The sequence below is a fragment of the Marmota monax genome, unplaced genomic scaffold (assembly GCF_021218885.2).
Source record: "Marmota monax isolate L192 unplaced genomic scaffold, Marmota_monax_Labrador192_F-V1.1 WCK01_AAM20220418_F8-fsc00014, whole genome shotgun sequence".
NCBI classification, from domain to species: domain Eukaryota; kingdom Metazoa; phylum Chordata; class Mammalia; order Rodentia; family Sciuridae; genus Marmota; species Marmota monax.
In genome coordinates this window covers 29,614,129-29,640,536 of record NW_026695222.1, presented here as the reverse complement: position 1 = coordinate 29,640,536, position 26,408 = coordinate 29,614,129, and the positions used below count along the sequence as shown (strand labels likewise).

The 26,408-nt window shown below is 44.6% G+C and overlaps 1 protein-coding gene across 3 annotated transcripts in view; it reads left to right on the top strand.

The window, feature by feature from the left end:
- Tshz2 (teashirt zinc finger homeobox 2) overlaps nucleotides 1-26,408 on the top strand; it is a 435,121-nt gene that overhangs the window by 606 nt on the left and 408,107 nt on the right. The gene's annotated exons all lie outside the window — the stretch shown is intronic.

Below are 26,408 nucleotides of genomic sequence, written 5' to 3'. Positions count from 1 at the left end.
GCTTTCGGGGGGACTTTGCTCCGGGTGCCCCGCTAAGGACCCCATCCTCTCTCGCTTTCTCGGATCGCCCCAGTCCTCCCGCTTCCAGGCTCTGGTTGGGTAGGGGGGAGCTATCCCACCAAGCCTTCCCTCCTTAAACTTTTTCCTCCACCCTCTACCCCACCCCTAACTTTTCTCCCAGTCTGTTTCTTGCCTCTGGAGCCAAAGTTGGATTCAGGATTTGGGGGTGCAGAGTAGGGAGACGGCCCCTCCACCCCCGCATCCCTCCGCGTGGTCAGTGCCAGCGGCTTCTGGCCTCCAGGGACAGTGTCTCCTCTCGCTGGGGCTTGGGGCACTGAAGTGTGAGGCATGCCCAAGCCCGGGTTGCAAACTGGCTTTGGGGCAAGTCACTGGAGTTCAGCCTTGATCACCAAGGTGAGAAAGCACCCCAGGAAATGGACGAACCTTTGAATGTGGTTTATAAAAGGATCCACCTTTAGAAATCTAATCAAACCCCTCCATTCTCTTAATAAAAGGGGATGGGGGTGTCACCATAGAAATTTAAGCAGCTCAGGATTTTCTTCGCTCAGAGTTGCAAACTTTGTGAATTGATTTGTGTGATAGGAACTATCCCATCTGCATCTTTATTTACCAATTGATCCCCCACCCCCGCCACCACCACCACTCAAATAGAGACAGGTTCATGGATCAGTACTGGTAGATCTTCCAAGAGATTTCCTTTTTTTTTTTTTTCCCCTTCCTTTTGGGTTGCTTAATTGCTTTTTTAATCGTATGCTGGGGTTTTGTTTCTCGGAAGTGTAATATGAAAGTTCATTTTCTTCTGCCAGACCCACCCACTGAAAAATCAGCTTTCCACTTGATTGCTAGTTTTGATTTGACATTTGATTGATCACCTGTCATCTCACTGGCTTTGATCTATTCATTCTTGATATATATCAATAAATCACTCACCATGGTAACTCAGAGTGCCAGTGACGCAAGCCTTGCCCTCTATATTCAGAGCCAGACATGCACAATTATTATCTTGTTTGGCTTTTCATGTGGGCGTTTTATTTCTTTGTGTCCTTTAGTTGAATCAGGACTTTAGCAAAAAGTTTGTGTTGTTGGTGTTTTTTTTTTTTTCTTGTTTTTCTTTCCTCTCTCTCTGTCTTTGCCCTTTGCTTTAGGCAGTAGTTGTTAAGACTGGTCTTCTGTAAACCCACCCACATTTTATTCTGTTCCAGCTTGAGTAAAACACAGGGAGAAGTTCAGTGGAACAGTTTGATAAACTTTGCAAAGTTACCCTTAGAAGAAATTCAAAGTTAGTTACAAATCTGGGGAAAGTGGGTAGTTGTATCTGAACACGCTGAACGGCCAAGCTGGTTCTCCATCGTGTTGCCTGATCCCAGCCTGAATGGGAATCCATGTGCTTTGCAATATCCACAGTTACCTTCCCTTCTGAGCCGCAGAACTGCTTCTGTAACGTTTGTAGGTTGGTGTGAGTTGCCTGCGGAAATATCATTTATAAAGCTTTGCATGTTTTTCAGTTGTCTCCTTACAAGCAAAATCATTAACTATGTGTACCACCATATGTATTTGGAACTTGCCTAGGCAGTGAGGTTTTCTTTCTGCAACTCTAGCTACCTCTTTTGAAAACAATAGCTCCCTTATTTTTAAAAACTTAGACTGCTTTGCAATCTGACAATGTGAGAGTGTGCAGTGGCCTTCGAGACTCAGGAAGAGTGAGCCTGCGCCGTCTAGTTCTGACAACACAAGTTTAAGTGTAGCTAGATGATTTGAGATAACGTCCTCATTGTTGTCCCGAAAGAGAACCCTGGGCTTCGGTCCAGCAAGAAGTGATACTGCCCTGAAAATTACTTTTTTTTTTCCCTCTTGTTGTTCCGGTAAAGGCCATCAACAACTAGGCAGTAATTTAAATTACCAGAATGACTGGACATGTCTCCTTTCCTAAGCTCATTACAAAAAGTGCATTGCTCAGAATTGCACCACTTTGATTATAATCATCGTCTGATCAATGAGGATCCAGGTGTACATAACCTAACACTGCATCACATTATTTAAATTAGATCCTTTCACTAAGTTGATATCTATTGGTGCTGGCTAGCCTATATATATTGTAGTATGTGTATGTGTGTGGGTATGTACATGCATGCACGTGTGGGTTAGAAACTTGTGACTGTAGTTTCAGTTTTCTGGTCTATTGTAATCCTAGTGATTTTATGTTTGTTTTCATGGCTCTCATTATTTTCACTGAAAGAAGTGGAAATCCTTTCAAGTTGAAAGGGAGTAATTCGTTTTGTACACAGGGAGGCCCCTCTTGTGGTATTTATTTGCTCACATATTAATACAGCAGAGAGTCTTTCATGCAATCTCTTCCCCTCGTCCGGGGTCATCAGCACCCTCCTCGGTTTCAGTGGCGGTGGCCACTCACAAGCAAAGTTAGTCACTTTGGGGTTCTTCAGCCAGGTAACATGCAGGGAAGGGGTAAAGGTGGCCAGGCTAACTTTTATCTCTGCTTAAAATTAAACACAATGCACAACTGTAAGTAATTACCCCCATGGACGGATGCTGAAAGCTTGATTTCTAGTTTGATTAATGAATAATGGAAGATACAAAAAGCTTGGAAGTGAATCAGAGCTGAGGCCCTCTTAGAGCTCTTTCTCCCAAGAACTGTTCGAGCCTATTAGATTCCTTTGCATTTATTTGCTTTAAGTGCCACGTTTCGAGGAATCCATTGCGGAACTTTCTAATAAAGCAGGTATCCAAATAGAACAAACAGGACAAGACAGTAAGGGATGGGGAATTTTAGTCTTTATTTGTTATATTCCTCCCCCTGCCGGGGGAGGGGAAGTGAGGTAGGCAATTCTCTTTAAGGAAACAGCTAAGTCAGAACATTTCCCTCTGAAATGTTATTCTTCCTGGCTTTCTAAAGCTATGCCATTATATTATACTATTACTTAGGGCAAGAAAAAAAAAGTTGAGAAATCCGTCTGCAGTACCCCAGAGGTTCGTGTGTGCGCGGACGTGCTTGGCTCCCCTTCCTTGGATGTATTTCTCACTCACCACTAAAATGCACCCTCTTTCCCCTGAAAGTATTGCAGGATTCAGTATCTGCATCTTTTCCCCCTATCCATTTTAGGTAAGATAAAGAATATGGCAGAAAGGCAAAATAAAACAGAATCATGTTTTGATATGCTTTTTTGTAGGATGCAGAGTGCTTAAAAATGCAAAATCGTACACATCCTTGAACCCTTCCATCCTTGACCATCCATCTCAGCCACTGTCCACATACATATGTGATACATATTTTATTTCACCACCCTGAGCTATTTGTTTTATATCAATGTCAGCCAGTTGCAATAGTACACAAAATCTTTTGTGATCATGTGCATGTGAATACCTCACATGTACATAAGTTACAGGATTCTGCCTCTGCTCACCCCAAACAGCAAGATGTTCCACGTTCCCTTCTGGCAGACTTTCTGAAGCTTTCTGATAATTCAGATCTGTGGAGAGTCTTGCAGGAAAGAACAGCTCCCTCAATTTATTTTGTTTATTTAATATGGAGATGAGTAATGCAGATTTTGTTTTCATGAATGTCCTTGTGTGGCAGTAAACATTAGACTATTAGCAATCATTACTTAAAAGTTGCAATTTGCACCTTAATAGCACAGGTTATTTACGGGGAAAACGTATTCAGCAGGGACAACACTGAACACTGCAGTAGGGTAGAAATGACCTGAGAGATCTCTCCCTCCACCTTGGGAGAGCAATGACTCTGGATTAATGGGTGAGGTCCCAGAAATCTCAACTAGCTGGGAGAGAGGGGACCGGCAGCTCAGGGTGCAGTTGACCTTTAATTTGCTGGCAGGTGGGGCAGGATTCAAGAGAACAGGAATCCGGGTAGTATCCCCTGACCATCCTTCAGACAGACAAGTTCATATTTTGAACATTTAAATGTCTCATGCTTTAGATCCCTTTGCTTATCCAAACAGTATGATTTTTGAGATAAGTGGGGGAAAAAACAAACACATACACACACACAATAAAACCTCAGCGGCACAAACTATTTTGGTTGCTCTTGTTATTTAAGGTAGATCCCTGGAAAAGGAAGGACAGGTACCTAGAAACCGCTTTGTCACGCAGTGTTTTGGATTGAAATCGATTGCTTAAGTGGTCCTTTCCCCCTGGCCTCCTGATTTCCTTCTCCCACCCCTCACCTCACCCTTAAAGACCCAGATTGAATGGGACATCTCAAAAGCCCATTTGTTTTAGGCATTTATTGATTTCATTTTTAATCTGCCATATCAGGACATAATACATTAACCCTAATCAGCAGATTGCAAGTGACAGGGAGATCTCAGGGACACTAGGTAAGGGAGAGGGCTCTGGAAAACTTCTGGACAGTGTAGTCTCTGAGGCTCGGGGTTGGACATTGGATGCTACATTTGGGCAGGGTAGAACAGTCCTCAGAAATGTCTACTATTCTTTTCCTGCCACTTTGTGCTTCTTTTTCTCTCCCGGTCACCTCGTTCCTTATTGCTACACCTGGGGAAGCTTCAGACCCCACAGAGATCTCTTTGGCATCTTGACCTGTGTCGCATTCTCCAACAGAGGTCTTAGGTTGTCGTTTCCTCCCTGCTGACTTCCCACTCACTTGAGGCAATATTTCCCCAGCTGGATAATACCTGGATTGGTCTAATTCTTCTCCCAGTGGCTTGGGAATTGGGCTCTCAAGTATCAGGTTTTAAAGGGGACTGAGCCGGGCATTATTTAAGGCCAATGAAATGATGCACTTCTGCTCATCCCTGCAGCTGAGCTTAGGAAAAGCAGCCAAGAAGAATAGCTAGGCCCTGTTCCTGTTTGTGCTGGGTCTGCAATTAGCTGACACGAGGTAAATGTCCAGAGTCAAGCTTCCGGTCTATCACTCTGTTTATGCTATCCTTTTTCTGTAGCAACGCTGTGGTTTGGGAAAACTCGGGCACCACTGTGAAGGCCAGGCCTCCATCCACCCAGGTCCCCTTTTTAAAAAAAAATGTGGAATTGCCTAACAAATTCTAGATTAAGATGAGGCATACACACAGTATCATTTTCGTTCGATGCAAAGTCAGTTGGAAATACATTAAACTAACAGTTAGAGGATGTCTTGCATGGCTTCCCTGAAGCAGCGCTTTTTCATTACATATTTAATTACAATCAAATTGAACGACTTTTAGAAAAAAAAAATCACAGTGGTATTAAAAGAAGCTTGGCACACAAATAATTTTATTGCTTTGCAAGTTGAGAACACTGCTGTATTTTCATTTCTTCCAGAAAAATTTATTTTTATTTTCTAATGTTATGATAAATGCAGAATGTCTTTGACTACAGTTGGTGATCAGGGCAAGCTCAGATTCTACCTTCATGAATTCAGCTCACCCTAGAAGAGGGTTTTATAACCACTTCTCAGTAATTTGTAGTAATTTGTATTTTGTTTTAAAAAAAAATGTTTAAGTTTCACAAGTTCCATTTAAAGTTAGAAATTCTCATGTTCCTTTGAGTAAGCTCTGGCAGACTGTTCTTCAGATCTGAAGGGGCCTCATCATTCTATCCACGTAAGAAATCACCTCCCTGAGAGAGCTGGCTTGATTACCTGGATATTGCAGGAAGAAAAACACCACATATTTACAGACTTCTATCAGATGACACCTTTTATTAGATTTATAATTTCTTGTTTTTTTTTTTTTTTTTTTTACTTACTTCTGACTTTTTAGTTGCTTGTTTTAGAAACTTTGTTTTCAGGGGGAGGTTATAGATAATGTGTTTCAAAATGGCTCTCAAGGCACACCAAGAGGTTTTTAAGAAATGGTAATAAAAATTAGAGACTTCAGAGCCCCACTGTCCCCTACGGGACTCTGTCTGCAAACTGCTGGAGAGGCCCTTCTGCGGACTCCCTGTCCCCTTTACCGCCTACGTGAGGAGCGAGTGTCTGGAGCATGTGCCTGTGTGTTCAGTTGGTTCATTTTTGTTCTAGAAATGATCACGAGGGCATCGGACTCAGGTCTGTTCTGAGGACATTATGTACATACACAGGCACGCAGAAAAGAATACAAGATGCAAGTGGGAATTGCTGATATATTTGTTTCCAAAGCAAACTCCACGGATGAAATGATTAAATAATTCGGAGGTATTTGAAAGTCATTAAAATAGCCATTTGGAATCTCCAATTGTTGCCTCTCTCAATCTTCTGCCTTATCTCCATAGAAAAAGATGTCCCCTGGGCATCCTCAAATATCCTGGGATGCCAAAGTAATGCCTAAAATTATTTGAAATTTTAGAAATTAAAATTCAAAAGGCATAGCTAGATAATCCTATTATTAATACATCAGTATTATTTAGCTATGCCTAACAACAGGGAAACGTACAATGCAAAAGTTTTAGAGATAATGAGCTTAGAGAAATTACAGAGGAAAAAAAAATACCTGGATCATTTCTGAAAGCATTTGTCTTGAATTTTGCTCACCTAAATGAGAATTCCCTTGCCACCTGTCTTACTTCAAAAAACAACAACAACAACAAAAAATTAAATACTCCTGTTCCTAGTCCCCCAACCTGAAATTGGATCTGATAAGCTCTCTCTGGATCCCCAAAGATGATAATGTATAACTCTTAAAAATTAGTTTTAGATAACCAAAATGGACATATGAACTCAAAGGAAACCACCGAGAAGCTGACAGATCTAGCTCAGGGTCCAAGATTGAAAACTTTGTTTCAGCAGGATAAGAAGAAAATAAGATTGCATTTTAACTACACATTTCCTCTTGGCAAATGAGGAGCGCTGAAGCAGGGAAGATTTTTAAGGAGCTTTTTAGCTCTTCTGCATCTCTCTCCAAAGACTAATTTAATTGAAAAGCTATAGTGTCCATTTATGCTAAAGGGAAGGTCTCATGTTTGCACAAAGCTGCTAGACTCTAAGGTGGGTTAAAAAGAGAGGGGGTGGGGGGAGACAGAAAGCATTCTGCAGTTTTTGCTAGCAAAAAATTAAGATCGCTGAGCTTCATTAGTTAAGTGCTTTCAGAACTGAACGAATTCTCTGAACTCACCCCTGAGCTTTCTTCTTAAAGCCACATCTAAGCCATTTCTATGGAAATTATATAGTGTAGATATTAAGGTGGGCAGAACACAGTTATTGTTTTTAATGAAAATAGTTTCGAAGGGCAACATGAGATAAAAAGAGTTGGCAGCAGCCATTCTGCCTGTAATGAATTTGCAAAAAAACTTTCATATTGCTTGACTGGATCATGAAAAATCCGTGAAATCCGGGGATATGGGAATCACAAAAATAAGACAGGGGTCAAGGTTGTCTATAGGGTAAAAAACCACTTGTGCAAGTGAAAACAACAGCATGTAAATATTTCTATATAAATTAAGCGTGAGGCTTATTTTAAATCACTTCAATTTATCAGATCCTTGGAATTTTCTGTGTATTTAGGAGCCTTTCTCTTACACCCCAGGGAGATATGAATGTAGCTGCTGGGCTAGATGATGCTGCAGAACTAAATCTATTCCATGCGTTCGGTACCATTTGGTACAGAAGAAGTGCCAAAATGAAAAGCTGTAAGTGAGCTTTATATCAGAATTGCCTTCAGCTATTTTCCTTTATTAGAAAGTTGGGTACATTGCTTTGCGTGTCTTCTTGTTTTCCCCCTTGGGACTAGCTTTTAGATTGTGGCTGGAGCGGTGGAATGAGAGGAAGTGACTGGGGTTCTGGTTGCAGCTTTGCACCATCCCGGTAGGTAGCCCCGAGCAAGCTCTGAAGATGGGCCTCACGGGAGAGGAATGAGGTATGCACGTCTTGGAGTCAGGCTCGTCCAAGTTCAGGTCTCTAGGTTACTTCTCCTGGTTGGCCGAGTCAGCTTGGTCCACCCACTCCAATCCCTGCCTCTACTTTCTAATCTATAAAATGGGGCCAGTTATAGTTCTTCTTATGTCCCAGGTTTGTTGAAAGGGTTGTATGAGACTGGGCCTGAGAAAGTACTTAGAACCTGGTAGCTCCCATGTGGATATGCGGGAAAGTGTGTTTTTACTCTAAATAGCCAGACCTTGGAAAATTTATACCAGAAGGGAAATGAGCTACGCACCAATTATCATAGACCCAGGAGTCCAAGGAATGGAAAGAAATCAGGCAGGGGTGCATTTGGATTTTTAAAACTAGAAATACAATGGCCAAGGGATGTTGTAGCCTCCGGTCCTGAGGCAGGCTTATGCTGGGCTTTTTGGACCCCTGAAGCAGCTCAAAAACCTTTCTTCAGAAGCAGGAATTACGGTGCTAGCTATGCCATCTATGACAGCAGCCATGATACCTGCTGTGATGTGAGCACTCATGATATACCAGGCACTGTACCAAATGCTTTGTACATTGACCTTTATTCAATTAAATAGCAATTACTTCTTGAGTTCCTACTATGTGCCAGGTCCTGCTCTATTAGCTGGGGCCCCGGGGGTGGATCGTATGGCTCTGATTCTTGGTGGACCTTGCCTTCCAGTTGAGGGAAGCCAGAGAACATACACGTAATTGTGTAAAGGAAAAGATAATTTTCATATAGAAAAATACTTTATGATGACAATCATTTCATAACAACAAAATTATGAAAGCAGATATTGGGACAACATAAGTGTGGATGGTCAGGGGAGGCCTCTCAGTGTTGGGGACACCTGAGCTGAGTCTCATTCCTTATATCATCCTATGCATACATGCAGATGCAATCCCTGTTTTAGTGACAGGGATGTAGATAACCCGCAGGATAACTCATTCAATCAAGTTGGGTTTGAAACTCAGCTCTCCCTCTCTTCAAGGCCCAAGTTGCTCTTTTCTTGTGATTGTTTATCTGGAGTGGCCATGGCGATTTGCCAAGGAGGACCCTCTTGCCTTACGTCTATTATGATGCCTGCACTTGTGCCAGGATGTGGACCTACAGGTCAACTACTGTCATATATGCAAAAGGTTCATATAGGTAATCATGTATTTGTGCATTCATTCCTTCATTCAGCCAACATCGATTGCACACCTACTATGCACCAGGCATCATCTTCAATGCTGAGGATATAGCAGTAGGAAAAAAAAAGAAAGAAAAATTTTCCTGCCCCTGACACAGTTAATATTCTTGTGAGGGAGACCAAAAATGCTAATGCACAAAAAATTACACAATGATTCAATATATTTATTGAATAGTGCTAATTGCATTTCATAAAAGTAAACCAGAATTATTTGGCTTCCTAGAGAAAGAGCTGGGAGGATTTCCCCTTTAAATAGGGTAGTCAAGAGTGGAATTTCTCAAGTGGTGATTCCGTCAGGACTGAAAAAGTGAGAGTCCAGCCAACCATTGAGTTGGTAGAAGCATCCTGGGCAGAAGGAGCAGCAGATACCAAGGTCCTGAGATCAGAATGGACTTGCTTGTCTGAGGAATGCCAAGGCCAGTGGATCTGGCTGGGTGAAGATGGAGGAGAGTCTTGAGCAATGAGACAGGGGCAGAGTGCGGATGGCCTTCTGGATTCCATTCTAGGTTGATGGGATTCCACTGTGGTTCCAGCAGGAGAGCCATCTGGCGGGGCCATTAGTGGAATATTTTTGCCTGTGTTCCAAAGGTACAATGGACCTGGATCTGGGCATCCACCTGTTGTCTGACCAGCCCCCCAGGGACTGAAGCAGATGCTTGGGATGGCTGTGGTGGAATCTTCAGATAAAAACACACTCCTGGCCTTCACAGAGAGACTGCTGCTGCTGGGGTGGGTGACTTTGATGAGGCCAGTAAAGGCAAGCCCAAGTGCCAGTCAAACCTGGGACCCAGCTCAGCCCCTCCCACTCCCCCAGCCAGCTGTGTGCTTGGAGGCGGTTCCGGAACTCGGAACTGGATGCACCTTGGTCTCCTCATCTGTCATGCCAGGGATAAGGGTATTGTTCACCTCACATTCCGTTTGTGACAACTGGACAATGGGATGTGGATAAAGCCTGTGGTATGGCCTGGCATTCAAAAAGGGTCAGCTTTGTAAACAAATATCTTTATTCTTTCAATCTTCCATTGTGTGTGGGTGGGGGGGGGGCGGGGGGGGGTTCTTGCAGCAACTGGTAGAAATCTAGGTACCTGGCTGGGTTAGTCCTTGGTAACTGTGAGGCACCAAATAAGAATATCAAATATCAGGGTCTGTTTCACACATCTTAAATTTTTGACAGACCTCCATACCAGTCATGATCATTGGTGTACTTTGAATATGTATCAGTTTAGAAAACACTAAGGACAAAAGACTGATGTTAGTAATGAACTTGTGTTTTGTTCACCCTGACACCCACCCCAGCCTTCGGTAGGAGAGCAGGGGAGCCTCTTCACGTGGGAAGCATTGCTTATTCACCTCACAGAAGTGCTTGCTGATCACGTGCATTTTAGACATAGACCCAGTTATGCCCAGATGGAGCCTGGTTCATACCTGTTGGAGGTGAGGGACGGAGGGTCATGGCGTGTGACTCCTGAGGGTCAGCCTCTCCCCTCCTGTTCTTCAGGTGTCTCTGGCCCAGCCTGCAGGTTCTCCCAGCTTCCCGGGACCTGGCAGCTCTGCCCCCTGCCCCACCTGGGGGCCTGTGCTGGTTCCCCAGGACCAGGCAGCAGGCTGGGGGTTGTTAAGCTACTGGGGAAGGTTACTGGCTGTTTCTCGTTAACGCCACCTTCTTCGGTTTCTAGTTGTTGCCTTCTGATGGACACAAGAGGAGGGGGAGCTGGCTGGCTGCCCATTGAGGTGCATCTTAGGACAGAGACATAGGGATCCTGGAGAGCACCTGAGAGTGTTGCTGAAGGTCAGCTGTGTCCCGGGTCCCCTGTGAAACCTTTGAGGAGCTTATATTTAGTGTGAGGACAAGTCAGGGGCCATCTAGCAGACAAATCCCATCCTATCATGAAGGAATTTGTAGGAAGAAAATTAAAAGAGGATAAAGGAGACGGCAAGACGGGAATGTGTTGTTTCGGACAAGATGGTCAAAAAGTGTCCCTCGCTGTAGAAGGACACTGGGTCTGGAGTAGAGCGTTGGGGAGAGAGGAGCAAGTGCCTGAGTGACGACAGGGCTAGGCCTGGCTCAAAGTAGGGAGCTGGAGCCTACTGGGAGCCAGAGGGACAACCAGGAAGCTGGGGTGACAGAGCAAATGGGGCCACCATGGAACCACAGTGAGGAAGAGCTGGGGACCCTGCTGAGATAGGAGGCTGAGATAGGAGGCTGAGATAGGAGGCCTCCGAGGCGCAGGAGCAGGCAGGTTTTCCTGGGTTCTTTGTAGCTGCTCCACTATTTACAGGGCATAGAGGATGCAAGCTTGCCAATGCTCAGAGCCTTCTGCCTCAGCCAGTCAAAGCCAGATTGAGGTGGAGACAGGACTGGTCTAAAGGGAGAGACCAGAATCGCAGGTGCGGGGTGAGTGAGAGGAATCTATAACGTCATCTGCACAATCTGACTATATCGATTTTATTAATATTTTCTCCAATTCTCTCTCACATTTTTCTAGTTGTACAAGTGATGGTCTTACTAAAAATGGTCAGTCTGCCATTTTATTTTTTTATTTATATATGACAGCGGGATGCATTACAATTCTTATTACACATAGAGAGCACAATTTTTCATATCTCTGGTTGTATACATAGTGTATTCACACCAATTCGTGTCTTCATACCTGTACTTTGGATAGTAACAATCATCACATAAAGCCAAAGGAAAAGTGTGTGGACCTGCATTTATTCTAGAATTGATTGTGCAGGGAAAGAGGCCACCCTCTTTCCTGCAGTCCTGGAGGCAGACATGGAGTCACACGGACAAGGGCTCCATTTCTCTCCCTTGGGCCATTTCCTTGCCCATGACCTTAGGCATCTTTGCTTTCCGGTGTTTCAAGGTCTCTCATTAGCAAAACAGACCTGATATAAGGACTCATCTCATTGGTTTTTTATGAGGATTAATTGAGATAAATCAGATAATACACTTAGCACAGTGCCCTGTACATGGTAAGTGGTCAATAAATTTGAGTCATTATATTAACAAGTTAATAATCCAATCCATGCCTTGATTTCCACATTGGTAAAATAATGCAATGAAAACTTCCTCTTTGAGTTGTTGGGAGAAGCAAAGTATTAATACCATCAAAGCACTTGAAACAGGACCTTGTGCACAATAAGTAGTCAATAAATGTTGAATGATTAAAATCATCACTGTGACGCCAGCCTTGTCAAACTTGAGGGACAAATGCTATATCTCGCTGCTTTTGATTCCACAAGTTCCAGCAGGTAGTTGGTGTTCAATAAATGCTGTTTGTAAGAGTGAAGGTGTATAGCACATCAGGAGTGAAAGTGAGAAAGACCTAAGGAGATAAAGCTGTGTCTCTATGGAAAGGGTTACAGACCGCAAGCTCCAACTGTCTCCTTCGGTGGAAACTTCTAATGGCTACCTCCCCTGCCCAAGTCTGCCAGTTTCCTGTAGTTTCCCACCCTTGACCATCTTTTAATCCAGAGTTGTCCATCGAGGACTGTCATACGATGGATGACAGTTTTAAGATCATTGAGTTACATAGTGAAAGTAAGGTCCCCTTTTCAATACCATTTCAGCCCCTCTGATCAAATCAAGAAGACAGGCTCTGTCTGGCATTAGCCTGGTTTTAAAACCTCTCTCACTGCAGTTTTTCCAAAAAAAAAAAGTGGACCTGAGACTCCGAAACTTGAGCAAGGTACAGTGTTCAGTTGAGAATGTGAACCAACCGTCTAGTCTGATTGCCCGGACATCTTTGTTTTAAGATATAACAGATATCTAAATCAATGAAACTGAGACTTGTTTTAAACAAATATGCAAAGACATTGATGTTGGTGTGGGGATGTGCTGCACACACCATGGGGAGGGTACAGAGGCCGTGTGGGAACCCAGTGGAACCAGGGGACCAGGGGACCAGGGATGGGCTAGAGCTGCTGAGTCCCACCACGTCAAAACACTCTCCGAAGCCAGAGGTTTTTTATTTAGACTTCAAAATCTTTGAAAACTGGAAGGAATCTCCCCTCCCGGGACATCACAGGGAAACTCTGGAGAATCTTTACATCTCCCAGGAAACCCCGAATATATGGAGGGCCCAGGATAAATGTCTTGGCGCAGCAGCCGGAATGAGGCAGTGGTTCTCACTCTGTCCTGGGTGCCCTCGTCACTCAGAGAATGTGGGCAAATGCAGATTTGCAGATTCTCAAGAGGGTGTCTGGAGATTGTGATTGCATGGGCTGGGGGGGGGTGGTGGGCATGACTCCAGAGTCAGCCCGATCCACATGCTCTGAACTACAGGACACAGGAAGATACCTACGTGCATTCTGCATTCAGTTGGCCTCTCCCTCTGTCCCCGTTCCCCTCTCTCTGCATCCCCGCCCCTCTCCCAACTGCCAGAGCACTCACATTTCACAAATTGGTTAATGAGTCCATTTTAACTTCTAGCTTTTCGTCAACAGAAAAATGTACAAGTGGCTGTCCCTTTTCTCACTCTCAACTGTGGCAGTCGCTTATGTTTTTAGAAATGGCGGGGACCAGTTTCCCTATTGTATTTCCACAGGGAAAGGCATCCATGGATGTATTTTCTCTACCTGATCACAGCATCAAATATGAGAGCCCAGAGAATTCCTACCGTTGAGAAGGAGAAAGGCAAGCAGCCCCGTGGATGCCTAGGAGGGTTCTGCCAGCTTGGGGGTTGCCGGCCACCTGGGCCCCGAGTCAGGGGGACAAGAAGGAGACACCTGGAATCCCTCAGGTGTGGGCTTGTCTGTTACACTTCCAACTCTTCAGGCACCTATATAAAATGAGAGGCAGGAAATCTGGTTCTACCCTTTGGAACTTCTGCTTTCTCGTCTTTTACATATTTTCCACACTTTCTTCGGTGATTCCTCCTCTTCTTCTTTCTTCCTCGATTCCATTTTTTTTCTTTCCTAGTTTCTCCCAGCAACGGAACTTCCAAGTCCTTTCCATCTACACTTAGATGGTCAGTGAATGTAATAAAAATTGTGACGGTGACCGTGACAAAGATGATGCTGGTCATAACTGCCATTGTTATGACGGCTGCTACTTCCTGGCCTGTGTCATGGCTGTCCTGAAAGGACTAGCCTGGTCGCTGGCTAACGTTTACTAGGCACTGACCACATAAAAGGTTTCTGCCCACCGTCTCCTGGGAGCTGGATACTATTAGTACTGGCCCATGATCCTAATAGTGTATATGGAATACATATGCAAACCAAGTTCTGGAAATTCCAAGTAGCTTGACTAAGACACACAGGCTCTAGACAGAGTATGGAGACCCAGGTCTGCCTGTCCAGGTCCGTGGACACTATGCTGTACTGTGCAGCACTTAATGCTTAACCACAGAGTCACATTCACAAATACTGGTGGCCTAGTTGGGTACTGGGAGGCCAAGGCTTGAGCTGAAAGTCAGTGTGTCAGTCAAGTGTGTGAACAAAGGCGGTGGTGGGGGGGGATAAATAAATTAAAAAGAGCATCCTGCCTTTTCAAATCCCCAAGCACCGTCTTTCAAACTTGAACTATGAAATTAAAAAAAAAAAATTGAACCTCTTGCATTTCTCACAGTGGCATTTTTGTAAATCGATTCCTGTTTTATTAAACAAATGTAGGAAAAAAACCCACAAGCCCCCCGACACAGCCCATCTGGGGTGGCTCAGTAGGATCTTGCTCACCCCATCCGGCCGCATCTCTGAGGACGTGTCCTGAAGGCAGACACTGCTCAGCTGTTCTCCATAAATCTCTTGTAGGCTCCATGGCTGTTCCTGGCCATCAAAATCCACAGAACACAAGAGATGCTGCTGCCCCGTTATTTATTTTAGCAAATGAAAAGCTCCCCTTGCAGATTTCCCCTTTAGAGTCCCTCTCAGTATTATGGCAGGGCTCTCTCGAGAAGTCTCTTCCTTAGAATTTAATTGTAGGTCACACTTAAATGAGTACTCTGAACAATTGGCAGAAAAACAGATGACCAAGAAATTCCAGGGTTCCTAGCTCAGAGGGAGAATGCTGCTCAGGACAGAAATCACGATGGGATCTTTCCTGCAATGAATCAATGATTATTTTTAGTTATTGTTTGTTGGTCGTACGGTTTGTATTTTTTTTTTTACATTTTCATATGTTTACATTTTTATTTTTATTTTTAAATTTATTTTGGTACTGGGGATTGAACATAAGGGCACTTAATCACTGAGGCACATTCCTAGTCCTTTTATATTTTTTTAAATTTTGAGACCGGGACTTGCTGAGTTGCTTAGGATCTCCTCTCTAAATTGCTGGAGCTGGCCTTGAACTTGCAATCCAAGCCACTGGGATCACAGGAGTGTACCACCATGCCTGGTGCATTTTTACTTTTTATAGGTGAAATTCTAAAACAAATCTATGTCATAATACAAAGTTGGCAAACCATCTAGCCACCTGATTGGAGGTTTTCTCATGAGAAATCAAATGAAATTATCATCCAATTTTATTGTCTTTAACATTAATCTTTATTTGTATAGGGTAGGAATAGCCAATCAGGTGAAATAGAAAAGAGAAAGAGCTATCAAGAATATGATGAGCTCATTTTATGCATTTCACTTTATTTCAGATATCATGGAATTAAACTTAATGAAGTTAAGTCCTCTTTGAGCCTTAAACTTGAAATCTCTGTGTCCCTGTAAAGTAGAGATAAGGAAAGTGTTCATTTCCAAGCACTATTATGAGGATTTAAAAATTGATATTTACTTAAATACTTGGAGCGATGCTTAATGGGTACCAGGAAGTCAACAAATACAGTTATTCCCCACTTTCTTCCCCAGAGACAGGTGCTAGTAAGAGTCTGGTGTGCATATTTTCCATTATTTATAATTTTACACACGTGTGTATGTGCTTAGGAACAGCGCATTTTTACTTTTTATAGGTAAAATTCTGTGTATGTTTGAGAATATTTGTGTTAATAGCTTCACACTGTATTTTGCAAATTTGAAAAAAAAATCTGTTTGGAGCTGTATTCATTAACATTGGTAGGTAGAGGAAAGAGGATAAATTAAAAAATAAAAAAGTATATAACTTATTCCTGTTTATATGCTTTATAATATTCCATCACAAAATGTGTATTTTTTATTAATTTATCAGTTCTTCTGTAAATAGACACTTAGCATGTTTTAAATTTTTCACCAGTACACACAATCTTGTATTGAATAGTCTCAGAAATTTTATAATTGTCACATAAATAATTTATGTAGGGAAGAAGAGTTGTGAGAATTTTACTGTATTTAGTGAGGAAATCAGTTGAGAAAATAAACATCACTGAAACAGCGAATATTTCCCACTTTGAGCTTCCTGGAGCATTTACTGAGCTCCGTAGATCTCTCTAACCCAAAGTGTAGCTGGCTATCTGGCACCTGGTAGGTACTTGCTAAATACCTTCTTGAAGTAAGTGATTGAGCACAAACACAGTGATCACTAATCCCACAACCAGCGTGACTCAGCCGTCCACATTTTTTGAATCTCAAGTACATCAAGAAGATGTCAGTAGTCACCTTGGGGTGGGGCAGGGAACAGGGACCAAGAGGAAGAATAGCAAGACGAGTGCGGACGAAGCGTGTCTGTCCTCAGGGTCTGCAGTGGGCTCCCTGGAGACGGGGGTGACCTCTGCTTCTGGACTCTGAGTCCCGGATTGGTGACTGTGCATGGATGGGTGGGGTGTGCAAGGAAGGGCGCTGGGATTTTGTAAGTGTTTCAAGGTGAGTCATTACCATTAGTCAGTCCTGCCTCTTACCATCTTAAGTGGCTGAACTTGGGTTTGATGCAGATTGGCCACCTGGGCACTGGGGCACACTGCTAGGTCCCCGGGCGAGAAACCACACAGGCCCAAGGGAGAGAAAGGCCATGTGATTCCATGTGTTTTTAACAGGGAAGACCAGCGTCGTTCTCAGAGCTGGGGTGTGTGCCTGTGTGGGTGTCTGTTACCGTCACATGAGAGTTGGTGAGACGGTGTGCATGTGTGTGTGTGTGTGTGTGTGTGCGTGCACGTGTGCACACACACACCCTGTGGGTCTGTCGTTCACGGTAGGAGCTGCGAATGTGTTGCCTTGCGTGCTTCCTGTTCTGCAGGGATAGGTGTGTCGCGGCAGGTAGTGTGTGTGTCTCTGGGGGCCTATTATCACCTGAGCCTTTATTTTAGAGGAGTTGTATGTTTGCAAGGGACCCAGTAGGTGCCTGTTCTTGCCACGGATGAGCTGCTAACAAAACAGAGCTCTGCAGGACTTTCCCCAGGAACGGGAAGCCAATGTTGCAATGACTTCTCTAGGGTGTCCCTAGGGGCCACACCCAACCCTCCTAGTGATGGCTCAGGGTGGGAGGAAAACACAGGCTACCCGCTGCTCAGGGCTAGCAGCACTAGATGGGAAATGTATGGGGCAGATGGCTGGGCGAGCAGGCTCCACACCCTACTGTAATTTCATTTCCGTGTCCGTCCTCCTCCCCAGACTGCGTGTTGCATCATATCATATCAGGGGATGATCTTACAATGTCGTCTGTGGTACCTGGAACACAAGGTGTGTTTTGGTTGAATATGTGAATGACAGAATGAGTGAATGAACGAGCACATGGCCGCAGCCTCTGGAATATTCCACAACCCAGCTTGCTCATGCCCACAGGGTGAACAGAGCAGACTCTGCGCCCTGTTGTGGAGTGGGTAAACGAGAACCTGTATGCTGCACACGTGAACATGTGCTTATCTCAGAAGCAGGCTAGCAATCGCCAGAAAGCAAGCTCCCTGGTGGGATTTTTATCCTTCCTCTGTGGCTCCCACAGGAGCACCTCATCTGTTGTCCCTTTGGTTTAATTATTGTTCTTTAAGATCATCATGGCAGCCCCTCTGTTGACTGTCAAACTGCAGCCGTAAATGCAGGAATAAAAAAATAAATAAAAAAAGAGAAAGGGAAGAATTCTTTGTAATCCAGGTACAAGAATTTCCCCAAAGATATTTTTTTCTTGAAGAGAGGTGAAAGGAAGGTGGAAAAGTTGGGGGAATGAGTTTTTCAAACTTGCCAAACACATAAACCAACAGAATTGTGTTGCTGCTTCCATAAATGTTTAATAAGTTTTATCATCTTGTGAGTAAGGTTAAACAAATGTGAGTCCTTTGAGGAATTATTTACTGGAAGCAAAGTTATAGCGTCAACATCTGTGTTTCCAATCACTTAGATGAGGAATAGATCAAATAAATCATGAGCAAGTTCCACAAAATAACTTCTATATTATCATCACCAGAGAAGAATAATGTAAGTAACTCTTTTAGTTGCCCTTTCTATTATGATTTAGATTTTTAATTTTTGGGTTAGGGCTCTCTCTCTCCTCTCTCCTCTCTTCTCTTCTCTTCTCTTCTCTTCTCTCTCTCTCTCTCTCTCTCTCTCTCATTTATTCCATTATCTTCAAAGAATAAGTCTTCCCTTTTTTTTTCCTGTGGAACTTACCATAAAAACATCCACAATGGAAGGTCTTAGAAATTTCTCTCAGGGAATCTGGTTATTTCAGCCAACATTCTCATTTGGGAATGGGCTAACAGTTCCAATATATAACATCCATATAATTTAACCTCATAAATTTATTTTTTTTCACAATGATGTCATGGGGAGAGTGACCTGGAGTTTGTAAACGTTCCCTGCTCACCACGTTCCCCCGGGCAGCATAACATTCTAGACAGTGTTTTATGTGCCCTGATTAAAATATAACGTATTCTTGCATTTCCTGTGGACTGACCTGTTAGTACTCTCAGCAGATGTTTAAGGAACAAGCAGATGGTTTCCAATGTGTAGCAATGTACTGTGGGAGTTTTTTTTTTTTTTAATCCATGATCTGATTTTCATTTTAGATGGTCAGATGGCAGCGCTCCGAGCTCCCACGCCACAAAAGTTTTGTACTTTGCTTTAACTTTTGAATTCCCCACTGCACTCCGACAAATAAAATAAATAGAAACACTTGTTTGTAACTCCAGTTTGAATTTTCGGGTGCATACTTTAAACTGCTATACTGCAGAGGAGAGAAGGAGACCCGGAAGAGTGAATGGGGAGTCCCCCCAAGATAAAGCAGTAGTAATGGAAACTTACGAGCTTCTTTATTAGAAGAAAAAAAATTAATGGAAACGTGGAGAAGAGCTTCCTATAGTTTCTCAATCATGACAACAACAGCTGTGGCACATCATGCACTGAGCAAACCAATTTGTGGATTGAGATGTTTTAATTTTCTGCAAGAGAAACACATGGCAGAAATCAAAGGCAGCCCTTGACTTCCAGAGGCACAGGGGAAAGTGGGCGGTCAAGGGCTTGAGTTTGAAGCTTGCTGGGCTCAAGGTGGTGCTCTGTGTAGATCTTCCAGGGTACGAATCTCATTCCAAGGATCAGAGGAGAAGGCTTGGAAACTATGAGAGGGAGGGAAGAGTGAGTGGATGGAATCAGTGGAGGATGAATTCCCTGAAGGGAATGTGTGTGTGTTTCAGAGTCATCCTTCTATTTATTCAACGGAGATTTCTTAATTTCTATAATTTTCATGGTCCTGTGCTGTGTTCCAGGGCTATAGGACAGGCAAGGCCCAACTGCTCTCTTCAGAGTTTAGCAGTGGAGTGCCTAGAATAAAGCCAGCCACCGGGGGAGGGACTCAGGGAATGCTGGGTGGATTGAGGATGGATGGATGGATGGATGGATGGATGGATGGATGGACAGACGGATGGATGGACGGACAGATGGATGGATGGAAGGATGAATACATGGCAAGATGGATGGAAGGAGGGATGGATGGATAGTTGGATGGATAGATGGATACATGGCAGGATAGATTGAAAGATGGATGGATGGATGGATGGATGGATGGATGGATGGATGGATGGATGAATACATGGTAGGATAGATGGCAGGATGGATGAAGGGATGGACAGACATATGGTAGGGTGGGTGGGTGGGTGTATGGATGATAGATGGATGGATGGACACATGTCAGTGTAGATGGATGGATGGATGGATGGATGGATGGACATATGGTAGGGTAGGTGGATGGATGGATGGATGGATGGATGGATGGACATATGGTAGGAAAGATAGATGGATGGATAGATGGATGGATGGATGGATGGATGGCAGGCTGGCTGGATAAAGGATGGATTAGATGGCAGGCTGGATGGATGACTGGCTGAATGGAAAGAAGAAAGAATCAATGAGTAAGGGAAGATGATCCATGGCTTTCCAGGAATGGGGGCTCATTTATATGTCTGTTTCCTGGTCTAAGTCCTGATTTCCAGGGTCAACTCTGGTGAGTAATAATATGCTATGAAGCTCTCCTCATTTGCCTGGTTGGCCTGAGTCTTTTTCACTTCTCACTGCAGGTCCTAGGGGGCCTCTGTGTTTCTCTGTGCCTTTCTTCCCTCTCCTTTACTCTTGCAAACAGTCCCCATAAGATGTGCTCACATTTCCTGAAAGTCCACTCTATACCAGGCACTGTCCCAGATGCCTTAGTGCACCTGACCTCACCCAACCCTCCTCTCTATTGGGAAAGTATGATCTGATATTCCAGATAAGAAAAACTGAGGCTTAGGTGTCCTACGTAATGTGCTCATACAGTACACACAGATGGGGCCAACATTTAAGGCCAAGTGTGTCCAACTCCAAAGCCACACTTAGTACACAACCCGAGCATCTTTAGAAGCCTGGGTGAACCCCGTGGTAGCCTCAACAAACTGTACATCTTCCAAGTGACTCAGTGGAGCTCTGGATCCAGCAACTGTGCAGAAAGACCTGGGACGGGCGGACACTCTCTTTCCTTCCTTCCATGTCAGAATCTCCACACATGCTGGTGACAGTGTCCACCGGCAGCATTGTCTATGTGGCTTAGTGGACTTCTTCCAGGAACCCCAGCACATTTTCTGGGGGTTACATCCACTCACATAGTTCTGCACAACTCCCATAACCAGTGACTGGCCTCTGATCCACCCACCTCGGCACAGAATGCATCCAGGACCTCAGTTGTGTTGACGGCCAAAGCAAAATCAAGCTGGCATTTGCAGCAGGAGGGGTTGGATACTGGGCTTTATACTGCCTGCTCTGTAGGGTTAGCATCAAGGGCCTTGAAGCCAGTCAGACTGGGGTTCAAATCCAGGTTGTTATTGATTTTCTGTCGGACTTTAGACAAGCTATTTAACCTTTTCAGCACTAGTTTCTTCACTTAAAAAAAATCCCTATGAAGTCATGATGTCACCATGTGGTTTATTAGGATCTGTCTGTGGTGTGCATTGTGTGCCTGGCACATAGTAAGTGCTTAATAAATGTTAACGGAGTGTTCATGGTGGTGAGTCAAAACTAGCTTAAGGACCCTTAGAACAGCAGTGTGTGATGTCCTTGAGAAGGAGATGTGTTCTTTCGAGATCTTTGTTTATGATTTTGTGCATACGATTAATAAACCAGCTTATGGGGAGTGGAAAATATAGGTCCCCAAATAAGTCAACAGGATCAAAAGAAACACAATCCAAGTCTAGCTTACCGTGGCTCCTTTTTTCTTAGGGCCAAAAGTTCTTCCCAACTTTCATTTCCTTTCAGGTTTTGATATATTTATTAATTAGGCAAAATGGGAATTGACGAGCCTGAAATGATAAAGATGCTCATGACTAAAAAAAATGTTTTCCTGTGTCAGGAGGGAAGGATGCGGCGAGGTTGAGCAGGAGAGAAATGACGGTGTCAGAGTCAGCTGGGGTGGGGAAGCTGGTGGGGAGGCTGGGGTCGTCTGCTTGTTCTCCCTGGACCTGGGATTGTTCAGAGACCAACCGGTCGGATGGCAGTTTGTTCTTTTGGACCGACGCACACACCAACACACTTGTGCATTTGCGGCGTAAAGAGGCTGGTTTTCTTGCAGTTTATTCTGCATGGCGGTGTTTCCAGGCTGCCCATGCCTGTGAGGGAAGTGAAGTGCTTGTGTGTGTGTGTGTGTGTGTGTGTGTGTGACACTTCCTACAACATGCATGTGGTCGTGGCTGAAGTCTGTTTCTCTGAAGCCATGTGCCCTGGGCCGCTGTTGATTTAGCCCAGTGCATGTGTAACGCCCTGTCCAAGCCGCTCCTGGTGAGCAGCTCCCCTCTCACCATGTTATACAAGCTGCCGGAAAAGGTAATTATGCTTAATAGAAGCCACTTTGATTTAAAGTTACAGAGGTGACTAATTAAATGGAGCTGTGAGCAGAGGGGGTGGCATGCAACCTTCGTTTGGGGACACTTGTCAAGAGTGGCTGGGACTGCTCTCAAGGGCAGTGTTCCGTGGCCCCATCCTTTTCACCCAGGTGGCCTTAGAAGGCCTTGGGGACCTGGGAGGGGTGCGCTGGAGGCTGTGTGTCAGCGGCTGCCTTTGTTACCTGCCCTCCTAAATGTCACTGGAGGAGAACCTGCAGCCACTTTTGTCACCCTGCCTCTGCGCCCACTTTCCTGTGTAAACTCACCTCTGCTCCGCCCACTGGCTCGTCCCAGGTTCCTCTCGGAGCATCTCAACCCCACCGTAGCCAGCTCGCTGGAGGGACTGCAGTCCTGAGATTCCTAACCTGGGTCTCAGCTTAGATATCAACAGCCAAAGCACTCCAGTTCCCTCATCCTGGAGCCATGGACTCTGAGATGCATTAGCGTTTGTAAGATTCCATTTCAATCTCATGTGTGGCCATCATTGCTTTTCAAAGATTACCTGGACGTGTGTGTGTGTGTGTGTGTGTTCTCTTTAGAAAGCCTAGGCTGATTTTTTTAAAAAAGAAGAATGTGGGTGTATGGAGCTTTGTCCCCACTGCCTTCCAGAGCTTCTAAGTTGCAATCACCAAGCAAAGGAGTTCCCACTGAGCAAGGGCACCTGTTTAAGGCAACGTCACCTAGCATTGGGGTTGAGTCAAATGTCGGCAAATAAAGTCAACAGCAGCAACCAAGAAGGAGCAGTGACTTCAACTGTTTTGTTCCCCGCCCCCCGTGGGTGTGTATATCTGTCTGTCTGTCTTCCAAAGAAATCCCGAGCTCCAGGCAGAGGATTTTCCTTCATGATAACTGTAAGACAGGTTCCTTAAATCCAGAGAGGCCTTAGGAAAATCCCTTTGGACCTTAGTTCAAAGAGATGGCCTAAAAACCTTTCTCCCCCAAACTCAGTCCATGGACCAGCAGCCTTAGCACCTGGGAGCTTGCTAGAAGTGCAAACTCTCAGGCCCACCCAGACCTGAAGCCAGAATCTTCATCTTGGAAAGACGTCCAAGCGATTTGGGAACATACTGAGACTGGACAAGGACCAGCCTCGCCCTGACCTCTCGGCTCTGCCCACCTGCTGGGGTGAAATCTCACAGTCCCAGTGCTGGCCTTGGCCTTCTTCCTGTTCTCATTCCATGTCCAGCTCTGGCCTCCTTCTCCTCTAATGGATATCTTCACCTGGTCCAAATCTGGGCCCAAGTGGCACTTGCTCAGGGAAACCTCCTCTGACCTTTAGATTGCATGTCAAGTTCACCTCTGGCCCCAACATAGGCCTGAAAGCCTCACAGACCTCACTGCCTTGGTGTGTTCAGGGCCACGCTGTGTGACTCTTGGCTTTGCTGATTCTCATCCGCCATCAACTCCACGCAGACTGTAAGTTTCATGAGGGCAGGAGCTGAGTCTGGTTTATTACCCCAAGTCCCAAGACCAGTACAGTGTCCAGTGCATTTCCAGGAAGCAGATGCAAGTTGTCAGACCCCGTCATTAGGATGTCATAGGCACATTGTTGCCTGCTCAGTTTCTCTCTCTGGACATGTTCAGAGAATTTCTAGAACTGTTTTCTATTTATGTAATTCCAGGTAATGAGGGAACCAACACACAGAACTACTACCTTGGAAGCATTTTATGCACATTGGACTTCATCCCGTTTAATCCTTACAGTGTTTTGTAAATTTTATAAAGGAATGAACAGAGGCTGAAACCCATGGGTTCAGACCAAATGGCTGGGAGGGCAGCCACACTGCCCTCTTGATTGCCGCTTCCAAGACGGAGGAGGCTGGGACTCAGGCCCTGCACCATGTGGTCCGGAAGGTGGCCCCTACGGGTGCATGGCTCCCTGATCCCTGCTCCCTGCTTCCATTAGCACAGGTCTTGGTTAAGCTCATGGCCTGGGTCCAAGCACGGGGTGACAACGGGAGGGAGGCTGGGAAGGGAGGCTGTAGTGTTGGAGGGCCACTGCCTCCTTGTACATTTCTAGCACTTAGGTCAAGGTCTGGCTCTTAATAGCTCCTCAGTGAATGATGGTTGACGACTGACTGACAGATGGAATCCAATACTCACAAAGAGGGCAAGAACCACCTGTGACCATATATATCAGGGCATGAAAACAGCCCTTCTGGGGTTTGGGGTTGATTGTGTCATTATTAGATCATGCTTTCTCTGAGCCACAGGTTTATGGTTGTAATCATCAGATTTGCCTCTAGTACTTAAAAAAAAATCCACAAGTGTTCAGCTTATCCCTTGGACAAATTTTAGAATCAGAATTTCTGGGAAATGGACAACTCGGCATGTTTAAAAATGATTCCACACTGGAGTCCAAGTGTTTGGAAGGCTGGGATGTCCTGCTTTGATCACATGAAGGAGTAACACTGTCTCCCATTTGTTGCAAACCTACTGTGTGCTGGGCAGGGTGCTTGGGCCAGCCAGACCCTCAGGAGAGAAGATGGTGGTGAGGAATCTGGTGATGGACTCAGGTGGATCCTTAGGGTTCTGTGCCAGGTGGTGTGTGGACCACCTAACAAGTCCTCCCTCCTCCCAGCCCTCCTGTGAAAGGAGGGTCCACTGGCTGTTTCAGAAATTTCAGAAAAGGGTCAAATAAACAATGGTTTTGCGATTTCAATCAGGGACTATGGCCCCTGAGCCCTCATTCAGCTTACCACCTGTTTTCATAAGACCTGGGACCTGGACTGGCTTTTTTTTTTTAATTTTAAGGGATTAGGAGAAAGTATTAAAATGTGTTTTCTCTTTTTCACATAACATCCTTGATTTTTACCTTTTGGTCTGCAAAGCCTAAAATATTGACTACTTGGTCCTTTACAGAAAAAGGTTTACTAGTCCCTAATCTACAGTATCATTTCCATACTTGTTCTATGCATAAGAATCATATGCAGGATAATTTTAAGCGGTATAAGCATGAGTGGCTTAATAGTCATGATTTTAATTTGTTGTGCATTTGAAGGGGAAAGTATAACTAACACAATAAATCCATGATTTCATGGATGTTATTGCTGAATACGATTTAAAGAAAAAAATTAAATGAGTTCATTTGAAATCAATTTTTATAAATAAGTAAATAATAGTGCAGGTAACTGTTAAATAAAACAAAAATCAAGGAGGTGATAGAGAAAGGATGAACATTGGATAATAGGGACAGACAGTGGGACTTATAGGAAGAAGAGAAAAATAAAGGAAGAATGTCACTTGGATGAGAAAAGATAGGAGGCAAGAGATGGCCATAGCTCCTCCTATTGTAATATCCTGGTATGCAGTGTTTCTTAGGACCCGGAGTTTTGAGGACCCCTTGCTCTCTGGAGGTCTGGGCCAGCCCAGTGGCTCCATGCAGCGTTTCCCTGGGAGATAGGGACACAAGCTGGGGGCTGTTGAGATCCTTCAGGCCCTGGGCGCCGTCCCCTGCACTGCCTTCTGCTGACTTGGAGAGACAGATGAGCGGCCTCAGACGGGTTCAGAGGTTTGGTGGGGGAATCTCAGAGGCACTCCAGTTCAGCCCGCAGTGGAAAGGGGGGACAGCGATCTGATAATTACTGTTGCTATTTTGAGACACAAATAGCAGCAACGCAGAAAACGTGGTGAAAAATCACATTAAGACAACCCAGAGGGAACAACAGGAACCACTTGAACCCCAGGGAGGCCAGCTCTGGGTTTGCTACGCCCTGGCTGTGTCAGTGTGTGTGTGTGTGTGTGTGTGTGTGTGTGTGTTTGGGGGATGTGCTGATATTTTTTAATGCAGAATATTTTGTCCTTTGCCGCTGAAGCTTTAGTACAGCAGCTTCAAGACAAACAGGAAAGTCTGTGTTATTCTTTACAGGAACACATCAAAGGTGGTTTCTGGCAGCAGTCAAAATGTCTATCAAGGAAGGGGAAAGGATTGTGAGGTATTCATGACCCGTTTGAAAAACGAGTGTTAAAAACACGTTCAAGAAGGAATAATGTTTGTCAGGAGATGAAAGGAAAACACTGCAGGGGAAGGCTCCTGGCTTTGTCCAGGCCTAATGTGATCCTTTCCCACCATTTCTGGCTGCTTCCAGAATGGTGGAGGGGTGGGGGCAAAAAAAAAAATCACCCATCTCGTTTATCATCCTCCAGGGGAGCTGAACTTTGCTCGTTGAAACTTTTTTC